This window comes from Magallana gigas, chromosome 1 (genome assembly GCF_963853765.1).
Source record: "Magallana gigas chromosome 1, xbMagGiga1.1, whole genome shotgun sequence".
NCBI classification, from domain to species: domain Eukaryota; kingdom Metazoa; phylum Mollusca; class Bivalvia; order Ostreida; family Ostreidae; genus Magallana; species Magallana gigas.
The window spans coordinates 20,881,866-20,897,674 of record NC_088853.1 but is presented as its reverse complement, the minus strand read 5'-3'; the positions used below and the strand labels follow the sequence as shown (position 1 = coordinate 20,897,674).

The following is a 15,809-nucleotide window of genomic DNA, read 5'->3' as shown; positions in this document are numbered from 1 at the left end:
TAATTGTGATAGATATTTGTTTTGGGGGATTTTACTTATTGTTATATGCACATTGATAAAAAAAAATCATTGAAGTTGTGTAGTATGAGGTTGTAATGCAGATTAAGTGACCTAAAACTCAGCTCAATATTTTATTTTTAATCTAGCTTGTCAAAATAAGAGATTGTTAACTTGTAGCTCGTTAACTCTGAAAAAGTCTAGAACAGAAAAAAGTCTTTTTAGCTTTCGCTACATCTTCTTATTTATGTGTACGCGTACATTAAGCTATTTTAGGTTTTTTTTACTGTATAAAAAAGTGTTGTTTTTCCTAACCTTAAATTTAAATCTATAGAAATTCAATATCTACATGTAACATCTCAAAAGCTTTGATAGCTTACCGCTTGGAAATTATTTAGTGATGCAAACTGACAAATGCCCATGAAAGACATTATTGGACCCCAAGGGTTTCTTATCCTTTCCGACGATGATGAGAAGAACTCAAATGTGCATACAAATCATACATTTACATGTATATTTATATGTGATGATAGAAATAATTGAAAAATATAGGTCTTTTTTGTGCCGCACAAAACGGGCGAAAAGGATTTTTATACCCCAAGAAAATAAATTGAGGGGGGGGGGGGTTAAATAAAAATCACCTTGTCCGTCCGTACGTCGTGTCCGGTCTATATCTTTCTGATGGAGAAACATTGGAAGTGTTCTTACTTCATACAAGTATTACTCATTACCTGACGAAGCGTCATGACCTAAACCCAAGGTCATTTGGACAAAGTAAAGGTCACTGGCAGGAAAAGTGCAAAATTTATTTCCGGTCCACTTTGGAATTTCTTACTTCACACAAAGATTGCTTATGACCTGAGGGTGTGTAATGATTTGTCCCTATGTCATTTAAGGAGAAACATTGGGAGTTTCTATTTCATGTAAAGATTCCTGATGACCGATGATGTGTCATGAACTTGACCCAGGGTCAGTTGCGCAAGTTCAAAGTCAAACATGTGTCATATCTTGTATTAATGGAAATGAGTAAAAGCTAGAGTTTGACATAAAGATTACTTGTGACCTGTAAATATACCCTGCCTTGTCTGACTCACTAAAGAAAAAGAACCATCCATTATTCTCTAATAGAGAAATACGTAATGACTTCTTTCTTAGCGGGGATATCATTTGTGAGCTTGCTAACAGTACCTTTTAGATGGTCCAGTGGGAGCAATGCCCCCCTTTCTCTCAACCAAAATTTCCCTTAAGTTAACGCTTAGAAAATTGATTTTTGGGTCATTTCCCCCACCGCCACATCCACACTTTTATTATAATTAAATTAATTATATACATGTACATAAATGATGTCTTTTTTAAAGTTATCATAAACTTGAAGTAAGTTAAACGAAGAACTTGCCTGGTATGAAAATAATACTTTGAAATTGAGTCTCGTTTTCGATTTCTTGAACTTACTATTATCACATTGATAATCCAGTATCATTAAAAACCATTTCCCTTCTCCTTACACTCGTCAGGTTCTGATAGACCTGTATCAATAACAGACTATCTCCACTTGACCTCCACATTTGCATACAATCTAAATAAACACCTACTTAGCAAAGATATGCCTTTATCTGTTTAATGAGTGGTGCAATACTCAATCTAGAGGTTACATAGAAAACAGGCATGAATTAATTTTTTTGTCTCCATTTGAAGAGTTTCAATCAATTTTCTAAAGCTCTTATTGGTAAGAAGAAATGGTCGTGTAAAGATGACATTTTATCAATACAGGTTCTGGCTCTGACAAGTGTCAGGAGAAGAAGGTGTTTAAATCAGACTGATGGACAATCCTTTCGCGACACGAAGTTGCGACGGAAGACCTACTCGTTGCTTTGCAACGAGCTCGGCTCTAGTTAGAGTCTATTATTTGTTCAACTTTAGAAAAAAAAAAACAAGACTAACAGAGAACATAAAAGATTGTCAACACTGCTGGTTTGACTTGTGTCCGTGTGCACGTCGGGATTTCTAAAGGCTTTCAAGTCTTTTAATTTATGTAAACGTTAAATAAATTTGAACCATTGATTTACTAATATTTAATTTATTTCAAATATGTATTATTTTTTCACTCTGGGTTTTCAATCCATTAAATTATTTAAGAATCAAAGACATTATATGAGAGTACAAAATGCAGATTTAATAATGTACTGTTTTTCAGAAATAAGACCAAGAGTAGCACATATTTGCACAGAACGAATACCTGGCACATGAAGCACATACGTCAACAGTAATTGATGACGCTATTTCTTTTAAATATAATTTTTCGTTAAAAATCAAACATTATTTTATTTCAAAACAATATCATTTAATTAAATAATTTAATTTAATTTGGTAAATATGTTGTTAAGTATTTTTAAACTAAAAACCGATGCATCCACGTAATTATATCCCTACGTATAAGCAACATACTAACAATCAACGAAAACTGTGATATAGAATAAGGGTATTTTTTTATTTATTACATACTTTGTTTTAAATTTTTAGAAAAAAAATCAACTTGAAAAAATTGACTTAAAATATCACTAAAAGTAGCATGTAATTGTATTAAATGATCATGAAAATATGGAATCATATTGTTTTAATTTTTTAAGTTTTTATGTTTTGATCAGAATATATTCTTATCTGATCAATAAAATTTTCAACAAATTTTTCAGTTCGATTGATGTGTGAAAAAGGATAGGAGGTGGCATAAAGAATTCCGAAAATTATTTACCTAAAATAAATGAAACTTAGACGGAATATATAAAATATTCACGACAGGTGAGTCTTGTTTCCATATGCACGGCCATACACTTTTTTAGAACAGAACTTTGCACACAAATTAGAAATATATTTTGGTTTAATTGTTTAAAAAATAACAGTTTGTTGGGTAAGTAAGCTAAAATTTTATCAAAGAAAAATATCTGGAAAAAAAACTTGACTGTGGCTTATAGAAGATTCGACATTAAGGACCTATACGTTGTCGTAAATGTGGACTTAAAGCTGACATGAATTCATAAATACGCATTATTTCCCTTTTATCTCCGACTACCGCCATATTAGTTGTCGATTTCTATTGTTCTGCTTATCGCTATATAAAGCCGAGAGCACTATTCATGCTTCAACGCATTCGGGAATTTTATACACCCGAACACGTTACCTTGACCGAAAAGACTTGTAAAAACGCGTTTTGAACAAAGATAATAATGAAAACCACTTCACTGGCAAGAAATATCCAATAAACGACGAAACAAGACAAACTGAAATCCAGGAGCAGATACTTCGAAAGTAGACCGTTTTCCTGTGTATGTTATAACATCGCACATGCGTAAACCACACACTGTGGCAGATCGAGCAATGTCAATTATCGCATGGATTGTAGAAATGGGGCGGTTTTTTTAGGAACGGATGGAAACGTTGTTACTTTCTTGGATTTACTATCATTTAGCTACTGTGTTGGATGTAGTGTCGCCGTGGTTTTCAAGAAGATGAAGACGTTATGCCTTCTGTATGAACGACACACGTGTTCGATGTGCATTCGAAGTAAGGCAGCACTGTCTGTGCAAAATAATACGGATACCTTGGACATCCTTTCAAAGAATAAATATATTTTGTATTTCATTGTTGTTTTCTTTATTCTCTATTACTACATTTCACTACAATGTGTAGTTCATGCATTTAGAAGTCCGTGCAACGCGATTAATGCCTCGATCGTAAAGCAACCGACCGTCACTTTCTCAACCGGTATATAAACCCCAGTGGCATTAGAGGAGCGTTCGAAACTAATATGGCGACCAAATGCTTTTACGAACTCATGTCAGCTTTAAGGTTGCTCACTGAATGTTTTATCTGAATTTAAGGAGCTTTAATCCATCTTTTCGCTCTAATTAAAACATCTTCAAGCTACGTTAAAGCATATATATAAGCTTACAAATAGCGTAAAGATTTTCTTTTATCCACATTTAAGCATCATTTAGTCACATTTAACTTAAAGATGGCCATTTATTATTTGAAAATGCATAATAAACACACCATTAATACAATTTAAACTGATTATTCCAAAACTTTTAAATTAACAATATGCGTCAAGTATGCAGCAAATACTAGTATCAAAAATATACCAGAAGAAACAAACAACACTAAAAGTTCACATAATTATTTGTGTGGTTTATAAGTGTGAATTTCATCGCTGGTATTCACATGTATAGTGATAAAAAACACTCTCCTCAGCATCTCGGCAATCGAAACCTGTACGGCCCCTAGCCCGGAGATGTATCTCAGCTGGTTTATTTTCCGTGACGAGGGGACACACGTGGGGTATCAGAGTGCCATCATCAAACCTCCACTGACCCCCTGTCTTCTCCCCTTGAATCCACACTTCAAGGAGTGCACCGTCGGCAATCGGCACTTAAATAAAAACAACAATGTTTAGATTAATATTTGTTTGTTGTATACCAAATGGACATACCAGTATGCATGCATATATGAATTCATATTACTTGGACATTGATTTATAAAAAGTTTCTCTGGTTTAGGAATGACAATTATTGTAATTTCAAAATACATGTACATATGTAAGATTAAAAAAAAAACGATTTCTTATTTTTTTCACTTTGTAATTACATACTTGAGAAAAATATATTACACATCAATCAGTACAATTTTGTGAAGTGAGCAAAACTAATTGAAAATATTAGGGATGTAAATTTTAGCCGGTTGGCTTAGTCGATAAATTGGGTGCTTTAGTCGAAGAAAATACAAATTGTTCTCCTCAAGTACATATCTGCCTATGTATATCAAAGGAATTAATTATTAACCGCTTAAAAATACACCAGGCAAACCTATGGAAATAATGGAACTTATGGATCAATCATGCAAAGAAAACAAAACTGTTGTTTTCATTCGTATCCAAAAAAACTGCGGCGTAGAGAAAACAAATGTTTTGAATTAAATAAACTTTTTAGCGAGTAATCGACTAAATAATTTTAGCCGATGACGGGTGTGACCAAGCGATAGTCGAGTACTCGTTGACATCCCTAGAAAATATATTTTTTCTTCATTTTTAACCAATATAATTAGGTATTGTAATAATTATTAGAAAACTTATGCAACTTGAAGACAAGATAAAATTGATTTTAGTTTGTTTTTCAACCGTTTTAACCAGACTTGTCATATACATGTATATTATGATTGTTTCTGATTGTTGTCATCGTGAATTCATTCAAAACAACACAGATACACTATGAAAGCATACCATGATAATCCTCGAATAAGTCAAATTTTTCTTGGGAATCAATCTTAAAAAGATTCCCACCTCCCGCTTGACAAAGGGTTTTAGCTGTTGAGTATCTTGCCGGAACTGGGAAATACATCAAACAGATTTGGTTGGACGTCAATGTGTAGGTCGTGCAGCCGGTAGACCACGGAACTAAAATTGAAGAGCATCAAGTTTATTTAAATTGGCCATATTTTGAAAGATAAGACTATTATACTATGATATATGCTAGATACAATTAATGTTCGGAAATTATCACGACAGTTACTTTCCCTTTGGGGAAAAACATTACAATTTCACCAAAAGGTATGCCGTTTATTAATGTAAAATTGTCCGTTTAATGAGATTATATGATAATTTCTAGTTAGCTGACAAACTTGTGACCTGGAGTATCGCAAAACTCATCGCAACGTCATTAATGCATCTCCTTACGTCTACGCAGTAACCACATTACTAATAAACAAAATGCATAAAATAATAGTAATCCAGTTGTTATATTTTTCTAATTTAAGTAGGCGGGTCATGATTTTTTTTTTCTGCAATGATTGCTACTTTTACAACCCACATGAATCATCAAATAAATTATTTGTATATATTTCATTCATTTATTCTAACGGAAATTCTACAGAAATTGGTTAACGGCATTCGCTATATGAATAGCGTATTATTGTTTGCATTCAAGGAGAAATGTGTACTTAAGTTCACTGATGAGCCTGTCGACACCGGGTCATTAATATGAATTAAAGCTACTGCTGTTAACAGTGCGTCAGATCATTAGTATAAACTTGACATGATTCACTTATAAACGTCGAAAAGTTAGGTTACAGTGTCGATAAAAGGGGCGTGTAGATAACAGTCCAGTCTGTTACCACAGGACCAGAAATGTACAATCAATTTGCATTTACAACTTTTGTAAGATAGACCAAAATACTTTTACCTAGAACAAATGAGTTCCAATTTGCACCGATGATGTCACTTCCTGTGATGTCATTACAACACATACAAATATCTGTGGACTCGTTGTGGCTGATCATGACAATATTATCTATTGTGCTCCCGCATCTTCCCAGACATCTTAAGGCGGTTTTAATATTTGCAATTTCTTGACACGACGTTTTTGGATATTCATTTGTTTTCACGCCGTAAAAACTTTCGAAACAACTGGTCGTCTTGTTGTACAAAATATACATGATTAGAAATATAACGTATGTCCTTTGTAACATAACGATGGTACTTTTAGTATAATCTTATATCTACATGTATCTCTGTGACAGAACAGTTATGTTTTAAAGTAAAGAAACTATTTTACAAACGTCCGTTTATATTTCGTTGTGTAATCGTTACAATATATATTGATTTTATTTCACTGTTTATCAATAATTGCAGTCGATTCGATATTGTAAACATTCTGAAGTGTATGAGAATATTGAATCTTTTTAATGACTTGTAAATAATAGATGGCATCTGTGGGTTTTCTGCAGTAATATTAGCATTTGAATGAAACGACAAGCAAACGAATTGTTTACTTGCACTGTACATTTCTATACATTTCCCTTTATTAACAACAATAAACGAATGGTCTTGAAAGGTTCTATACAAAAGCAAATCATTTTTAACTGACGTATTCTTTTTGTAACGTTTGTTCAAATTTTTTTTAAACTTAATTAATTGACAAAAACTCAATGTAGGACTAGAAACTTACAAGTGCATTTTTTTTAAATACGACCACTGGTTATCTTGCATTAAATAGAACTTATTGTTTACATCCAAATATAGCCTAGCGTCAGACCTACAAAAGTCATCAAAACTTAATGACATTTAAACAGAAAAACAATGATGGTTTTTTCGAAAGATGTATCTCATATATCTCGTGAAAACCATATGTACGATTTGTAACTGTATTGAGATTGGAGATGAATTTCATTATTTATTTCATTGTACAGATATAGCAATTAAAGATAAGAGAGTTTTATACATTCCTTCATACTTCTACAAACAACCAAATGTTTACAAATATCAACAACTCTTTATTACTAATAATAAAAAAATGTTTATTAATCTGTGTAAATTCATTAAAATAATAATTGATAGATCGTTTTTACTCGCCTTGTTTTGATTGCTAACATATGACAGCGATGTATCAAGATTGTCATATAATGCATGGTCTTCAAAACATCAAGAGTGGAAATTTAGATACTGAACATCTCGTGTTAGTTTTGTTTTTATTCAACTATTTGCTCTTTTCAGTCCAGTGTATCGAAACGCGCATGTTTTTGCTCATCAGTAAATTGGCTGGATCTATGCTTACATCAGGGATGGGGTAATTGAAAAAAGTATTTGTAATTGAGTGTAATTAATTACATTTTTCAAAGTAATTGAAAGTAATTTGTAATTGAGTCTGTCTTCAATTACAAGTAATTGAATGTATTTAAATACATTCCAAAAATATTGTGTATTTTCAAATACTTTTCAATTACATCTCAATTACTTTTTTCCAAGTTTAAAATATAAAAAAGGTGTCTTATAATGATACATAGATTTTATACATGTTTGGCATGGACTTTTGTTTATACAATAATTAAATGTCCCATAATGTTTCATATGTTAATACAGCATAACACACTGCCCAGGGCAATAGGTAAAGATCTAATTTTGTGGAGGTGTGAACTCCTCTAATACCAGTACACAAGAACCCCCATTGATTTTAGACTTGAGGGAGTCAAAATATCTCATTCTTGTGAATTATAATTTATATACTGATATGCTGTACTGCCGAAAGTTGTACTTTCTGAATAAACATAGTTTTAATATGTGAATAAAAATTAATTCACTATAGTCAAAATATTATTCATAACCAAAAATGAACTCAATGGTACTTAATGACTTTAATGTTAAAGAAAATTTTTCTAGAAATTTTCAAGAAATCTGATCCGAACTGAACTATACAACCTTTTAAAACATAATCGTACATAAAGCTCTGTATATCTTAATGCTGTTAATATATGTATATGTTCTCAAGATTTAAAGAAATAAAACTAAAGTATTTGAAATGTAATTAATTACATTTATCAAAGTAATTGAGAGTAATTAATTACATTTTAAAAATCAATGTAATTGCAATTGCAAGTAATTGATAAAATTGTCAATGTATTTGAAAGTAATTAATTACTTTTTAAAGTAATTGTCCCAACTCTGGCTTACATTACATGAAACCGAGTGGAAAAACACAGGAAGAACTCCATTCGTGATGATTTTGTTGGTTTTATTTTGCATAGCATTAGAATAACAGAGTTAAAGTCCCGACCCTCCCATGAAGTGCGAAGGTCATGGAAACGTCTACCAGTATAGGTCGTGGAACTTCTGTATATAGCAAAACTTCTATGTGAAAAATACTTCAAATGTGAATACAATATGTAAAGCAACTTCAAAATACCACAATGGCAGTTAGAAGCGCATGGTTAGCCTCTTAGCATGAAATTCGGGAATAAGAATGGAGAATACAAATAGCCCTATAAACCAATCATATGATCAGATCTAAGTGACCACTCAAATAAATGCTATAAACAGAGTCTGCAGATGTACTTTAAAGAGGAGTAACCATTGTAAAAAAACAGAACAAACACAAAATATCAATATAAATAAATTCAACTAAATAATTTATTTTTTCATCAATGATAAATCAATATAATTAAAATTAAAATGAAAATAAATTTTTTATTACGTGAATAAATAAATCAAAGTCTGCAATAGTAAAATTCTTGAAAAGAAACGTTGAAATTGATTAGAACATGTCAATAATGATGAAGAAATCGATATTCTGAAATTGAAATATTAAAAACCTATGAAATTTTACTCTACTACATAAAACATTGTTTTGAATTCTTATTTGTTAATTTGCTAAACATGCATATCTTATTTTATATGAACTACACACCGTGCACTGTAAACATTGCATTTAAAAGGGTTTTCATGGGAGCCGAAGGAATACAATGTATAATGTTGTGATCAAAGAGCATGTTTGCATGTTTTGATTATTTTACCTAAATTGAATAAAACAGATTTAAAACTAATTACCTTTCATTTTATTTATACATTAAGACAGATTTCTGCATTGTAATCATATGATTACATAATTAGTTAATGAGATTGATATGTAAATAATGGGCAGTCGGATTGTTTTTGTTCCTCGTGTATAACGTTAGTGTTATGGGGTTAAGTTTAAAAAAAGGTGATTTGTCACATCTCTGTTCATTTGATAAAATCAAGATATCTATATTACAACACAAATGCTTAAAACTCTTGGTTTCATAAAGATAAACCATTAGATGTGGATATTTCTCTATTTATATGACAAATATAAATGTTGACATCATCTGCGAGCTGAAGCCATATGAATTTGTCTGCAACACCCATGCAGTCCCTGGAACGTTCTTCTTATCTACTTGTATGGTGAGTGAACGGTGAGCACACGCTGGGCAAACGGTGATCGCACGCCAAACGGAATTTGGTGAGTGCTGATGAACAGTGAACGATGATCAAAAGAGTGCAAACGGAGCGCAAAAGAAACGTGAAGGCACTGTAAATGACATGTGAACGCTTTATGAACGCAAGATGAACGACAAACAAATTCTACCCTATTCTATAGCCTATAGTCTGCATTTAAGCTCCACCTTATCCATTTTTATTTAAATATGAATTAAATAAAACGAAATTTAAGACAATGATTATATCAACGAATAATTGAATGATGTATTTATGATATTTTAATGTCTACTCAATACCAAAAAAATCGAAAATCTGTATAACGGGGTAATTTAATTCCCTGTGCATCGGCAATATTAAATTGTACGCGGAGTATACACAATTACGTAAAACAACAGGTGAGCGATTACATTTTTGTTTCCAGTGGACATATGTGTTATAACAAACAAAGCAGATAAAGAATTTTTTTGTTTAAACAAACATTTTTATCATTATTGTTCCTTATCAAATAATAATCAAGTATGTTGATCGGTCGCAGCAAAATTAAGGACAACACCAATTACCTGATATGCTTCTTATAAGAAAAATATATATTCAACTTATTCAACATTATTTTTACTGATTTTGAAGAATATTCCAAAATTCTCAATTTCTGTTTGAAAAATGTTTCGATGTTTGTAGTTAAGTGTAAAGAATAAAGATGATAATTGCTTTTATATTTCCCTTGTACGTTTATTTCCCTTGTTTAAAGATCAAACCGCTTCGGGGTTTATAAAGCGTAAACTGCCCCAAACCATTTTATATCGTATAAAACAAACAAATATTGAATTCATTCTTTAAATGTAAATATTTCAATAAGAACGGTGAATGAACTTTGTCTATACGCCTAACGAAATGTGGTGGGCGATTGGTAAACGGTGAGCGCACGCAGATAACTTTTCCATAATGAAAGTAGCAACAGAACAGATCTGCACAAGTGCTTCTTTTGGCAAGGAAAGATTTTTGTGATGCCATCATTTTTTGAACCGAGTCCAGAAATTGTCTTATTACCCTGCAACCGGCCAATACGTTACTTGTAGCTTTCTTACAAGTTTCTACTTATTAGACAACTACAGATGACATTTTGGACTGCTTCTGCATTGTAATAATTTGTGTAGAAACAAAACACATGTTCAGTGTTCAATCTACTTTATTTTCCAATTTAACAGGAATTTATCAGCTTTCACGTGCAAAATACGTACGAAATACGTAAGAAAATCATTGAAAAATAAAATGTACATGTCAAAACTTGAGGAGAAAAATTCTACAAAATCAAAATAATCTATTGCACATGAAACATAGCCAATTCTCTTTATTGAAAGTGTTCAATTAACGTCGTCCGTTTGCATGAAACTGGATCAGAGAAGATTTCTAAATCAAACTGAACATTAACTGATTTACGCATTGATTTAATATTTAAATACTAAAAAACCACACCATACTTTGCCGTATTGTGTAATTGTGTATATTCTAAATCAAAAATATACGGGAATCTCAAAATATGATCACCTTTATCATTTTTGAGCAGGCTTTTTGCATGAACATTCTTTATTGTGTTGACAAGTGTTCCTTTATTGCCTAACGTAATGACGTCAGGCCTATCTAAGGTTTAAAAGTTGCATTCTCCGAAACAGTGCAGACAAGGGGACAAGCAATGTCATGATATTTCACAAAAAGATTAACCGATGCATGTTAAAAATGTCAGCATTTACATTCACAATTGATGAAAATATTATATGGCATGTAATAACAACAGTGAGCAAAAGTTTTCAAGTAAAAGAGACGTTTACCATGCAGTGAACTTGTGTAATCATGATTCAAAAATAGATCAGCATTCCACCTTATTTGAACGGTGGAAAAGGGGGAGGTGGTCATCGCAACAACTTGTGACATATTGTCTATTACGGAACAATGTAAGTAATAACTGGTGTTGGATTATCATTATTACAAGAGAGTCATCAGTTTGGATTAAAACAAATATATTATACAGCTAAGTAATGTATAGTTTATCAGGATTCCAGAACATATCATTTGAAATGTAAATATATAATTATATACATGTAAGAGTATGTATAGAATGAAAACAAAATCACCATTATTTGAAAAAATTCCGAAACGAAACAATTAGTTATGTTTGTGATGAATACTTTATCAATTTAAAGGTAAATGGCGGTAATGTTCGCACAGAAAACTGTAGTTCATAGTTGGAATCATGTCCCAGCAGAAAAACGATGTAGATCCGTGTGCTCGAAGATTTATTTCACCTACGGTGCCGTCCAAATCAAGAGGACAGATCTCATTGAAATCGGTCGACATTTGGGACCCGTCATGGAAGAACCACTCGCCCTCCACTTTTGTTCCTTGGATCCACACATCGATTGTAAATCCATTGGCTATAGGAACTAATTATCAAAAGAATACTTATAAATATACAATTTTCATGTTCAACGATGGTTCTAATTTTTAATTAATCAATACTGATGATCGATGTCTTTTTTTTGTTTCCTATCGACCCTGGCAATAAGTAATTTAAAGTTTAGCTCACTAAAATTACATAACGTTTTGTATCTTAACATTCACCCGATTTATTTATTTCAGTTTTACCATTAAAATTCATATCGTGTATTTGCTCTGTCTAGATGTATATTAGTTTTGAGCTTAAACATATACACTGTTTTCCCATTATCTTATTTCAGTGCATTTGTGTGGGGCTATGTTGATAACCAGCTGTATCATGCTGTTTCAACTTAGGTGCGATTTACGAAAAGATATAAAATTAGCAATGTTTAACACATTTTATGCTTAGTTACGTTACTGTAAATTTAAAAAAAAAAGATATACACCAACCTTTTTTAAATATGTGACTCTAAACTACTTAAATAAAGAAAATCATTGCATTAAGATGTTTTGTTAAGTGCTGAATTTATATCAAAGTTAAAATGTTTATTCTGTATTAAAAAAAAAGAAGAAAACTCATGACTTTACTGGCATATTGACGCACTGAAGAAACGGAATATTATCTTTTCATAGGATAGGTGTCCAGAATACTAAAAATCACTTCAAAGATCTCTTCGAAACTTTAACACATACCTAACATTTCCGTAAGTATATCATGTTTCCGTTTACTATCGAGTCTGATGAGGTCCCCTCCATCTGCTTGACAATAATCCATAGCTTCCGGGTAGGTAGAGGGGGTTGAAACATACTTCAGACAGATCTGGGTACCATTAGAGTTATATTCAACGTACCCGTCTTTGCACGGTACTAAAAAATAAGTGGCATAGTAAATAAGAACCGTATTTTTTTTTCAATCATTAAGTTGAGTGTGATCTCCGGTTTTCTACGAAAATCCGTTCATAGGAATAAAAATATCTAAATCATTATTAATTGTTCTTTAATTTCATGTCATATAACTTGGCTACGTCATAATTTGACCTTTAAGCAAAACCTATGAACCCACATGACCGGAAATATGTTTAAGTTTAAACAAAGGGGATATTTTTAAATGTACCTTTTAAATACTCTGCCGCTATCCATGCAATTTGCAACTTTACATCTATTCTAGGGCGCATTTCAGATTAACATCCAGATTAGAGACATTGTTGTTATCTATTACATTTTGCTTAAAAATGCACATATATCTTTTTTCAGATTCAATTTAAACATCTCCTATTTATATCACTGTAATTAACAGTTTCATTCATAAACCATCTCAGATATATCAGGACTTTATATTTATTATGACAAACTTTATTTTAAATGTTTATTTAAAAAAATACTGAGCATAGTTACAAGCTTATATCCACTGAATCCATTCAGATAAACAGACATTAGCCGTGTTGTTATTGAAACATCAGTTAAGGACGCTGGTACCATTTTTAGATCTACCTAAGGAACATGCTTATTACTCTATATTTGAAAAGTTTCATATTGTAGGGTTAAGCCATAGCTTAACATATGAAGGCGATTAGATAAATTTAAAAAAAGACATTACACCTCCCATTGTCTATTTGTAACTAATTAAGGTAAGATACTTCTGAGTATGTTTTTTTCTGCAGATAGAAAATATAATAATATGTCAAAATGAAGTTGAATAAACTTTTATTTGTGCATTCGGATACATTTTCTAATTTTGAAAAAAAAATTAAAACTAATTGCCAAAATATCTTTTTTTATTAGCCCCAATAACAAATTTAAATAGTTGTAAACCTCTTATAAAACATTTTTGATATCAACATCAAAAGATCGATTCATTGTTTTCTATGAAATTTGTCAGTTTATCAGAATGATTTTTAAACAATATATTACCCATGCAAGAGATTCTTGAAAGAATCTTTTTTTTAAGCATGAATAATATTTACAGACTTAAAATGAAAAATAATAACGATATTTTATTGAATTTTAATACAGAATGACATTTTTTAACCCGGCAGAATTAAATAATACGGTGACAAAAATTGCCCAAATCAAACAAATACTAAAAAAATAGCGTTGTTCTTAATTATATCATTAAAAATCGACATATTACGTTAATAGCAAAGGTTCACAGAATTCGTTTGTCCTCATATTACAATCAGGCCTTTTTGCGATACACAGAAGTATATATCTTATAAAATTATCGGGACTTAAAAGTTTGAAAGAGTATATGTATCCTATGTTCAATGAAATGTCTCTGTTGTCTTTTTTCCTCTTTATTATTTCTCCTTCTTCTAAATAAAACATATCAAATCGAGTTTATGTATAGTCTGAAAATTTTCCAACAATAAGATGCCATCGAAAATTTATTACATTAGAACTATTTTCATTTTATTTTAAATGAAAGTAAATTGTCATTTACATTAACTGAAGATTTATATCATGTTTGTTTATTAAATTAATAATAAAAATAAATTTCGAAATGAAAAAGAAAACATATTTTGAAATATTGCACTTAAGCCACTGATATTCGTCTGTATATACATAGTATATTTCTACAGATTTTGTGCGGTGTGACCTTTTTGTGGACCTTCTTTGGAGTATCCAAACATTATCACATTAACAAGTTTCACTAAAAAAAAATATTAATTGTATTTTCCTACTATACTCATTGAGAGTAAAAATATATAGAATAGCCCTTGTTTTATTTCAGGAGACTTTGCAATAAGAAGTCAACTTCTTTTAAACAAGCATTCTGAGAGTATTGCATAAGCAATACACATCCCCTACCGGTGTGTGGAAATTGTGAAAACAATGCACTGTTATGCAGAATATCGAACCCGAACATTTAAGAATTGGAATATAAAAAATTAATTTTCTCAAAAATATGTCAACCAGACGCTACAAAAATGTAAACTTGATCAGCAGTTTGACATTTTGAAGCTGATCAGCAAATTTCATATTATTCCTCAAATGCATAAAGAAAAAAGTGTGGAAAACTGAAGTGGGACAGACAGACGGACGGACAGACGGACGGACGGGCGGACAGACGGACGCAGAGGAAAGCTATAGTCCCCTCCGGTGAAATCCGGTAGGGGACTAATAAGTGAAATACTTACAAGTATGCAGGACAAATGACTTCCAGTTGTGACCAGTTATGTCACTCCCCGTGAGATCGCTGCAACACATACAGGTTTTAGTAGATTGGTCGTGGCTGATCATGTCGATAGTTTTCATTGTGATCCCACATGTTCCCAGACATCTCCCAGCAGTTTCTATATTTGCAATTTTGAGACATGAAGTTTTCGGATTGTCAGTTGTTCTCAAGCCGTAAAAACTTTCGAAACAACTGGCCGTCCTGTTGTACAAAATATTTATGATCAGAAATACTTGTACAATGTATGTCGCTTGGAACATATCACCGATATTTTGCTATAATCTTATATCTATCTTTATGCGTCAGCAATAAGTTTTAAAGTGAAGATTCTGAATATAAGGTTTGGATTTTCTATGAGTTGTCGTAACGATGCATCGATGCACTAATAACCTTTTACGTGTTTTCATTAGCATCGTGTAATGTATTTTT

General features: G+C 31.6%; 1 long non-coding RNA gene across 1 annotated transcript; it reads right to left on the bottom strand.

Moving 5' to 3' along the window:
* Positions 1 to 4,274: 4,274 nt before the first annotated feature.
* LOC105332398 (uncharacterized) lies at positions 4,275 to 6,519 on the bottom strand. Its single transcript, XR_010711606.1, has 3 exons — positions 6,225 to 6,519; positions 5,267 to 5,440; positions 4,275 to 4,419 (listed from the first exon to the last, which is right to left on the bottom strand). It is a non-coding gene; the product is annotated as an uncharacterized lncRNA (long non-coding RNA).
* Positions 6,520 to 15,809: the final 9,290 nt, after the last annotated feature.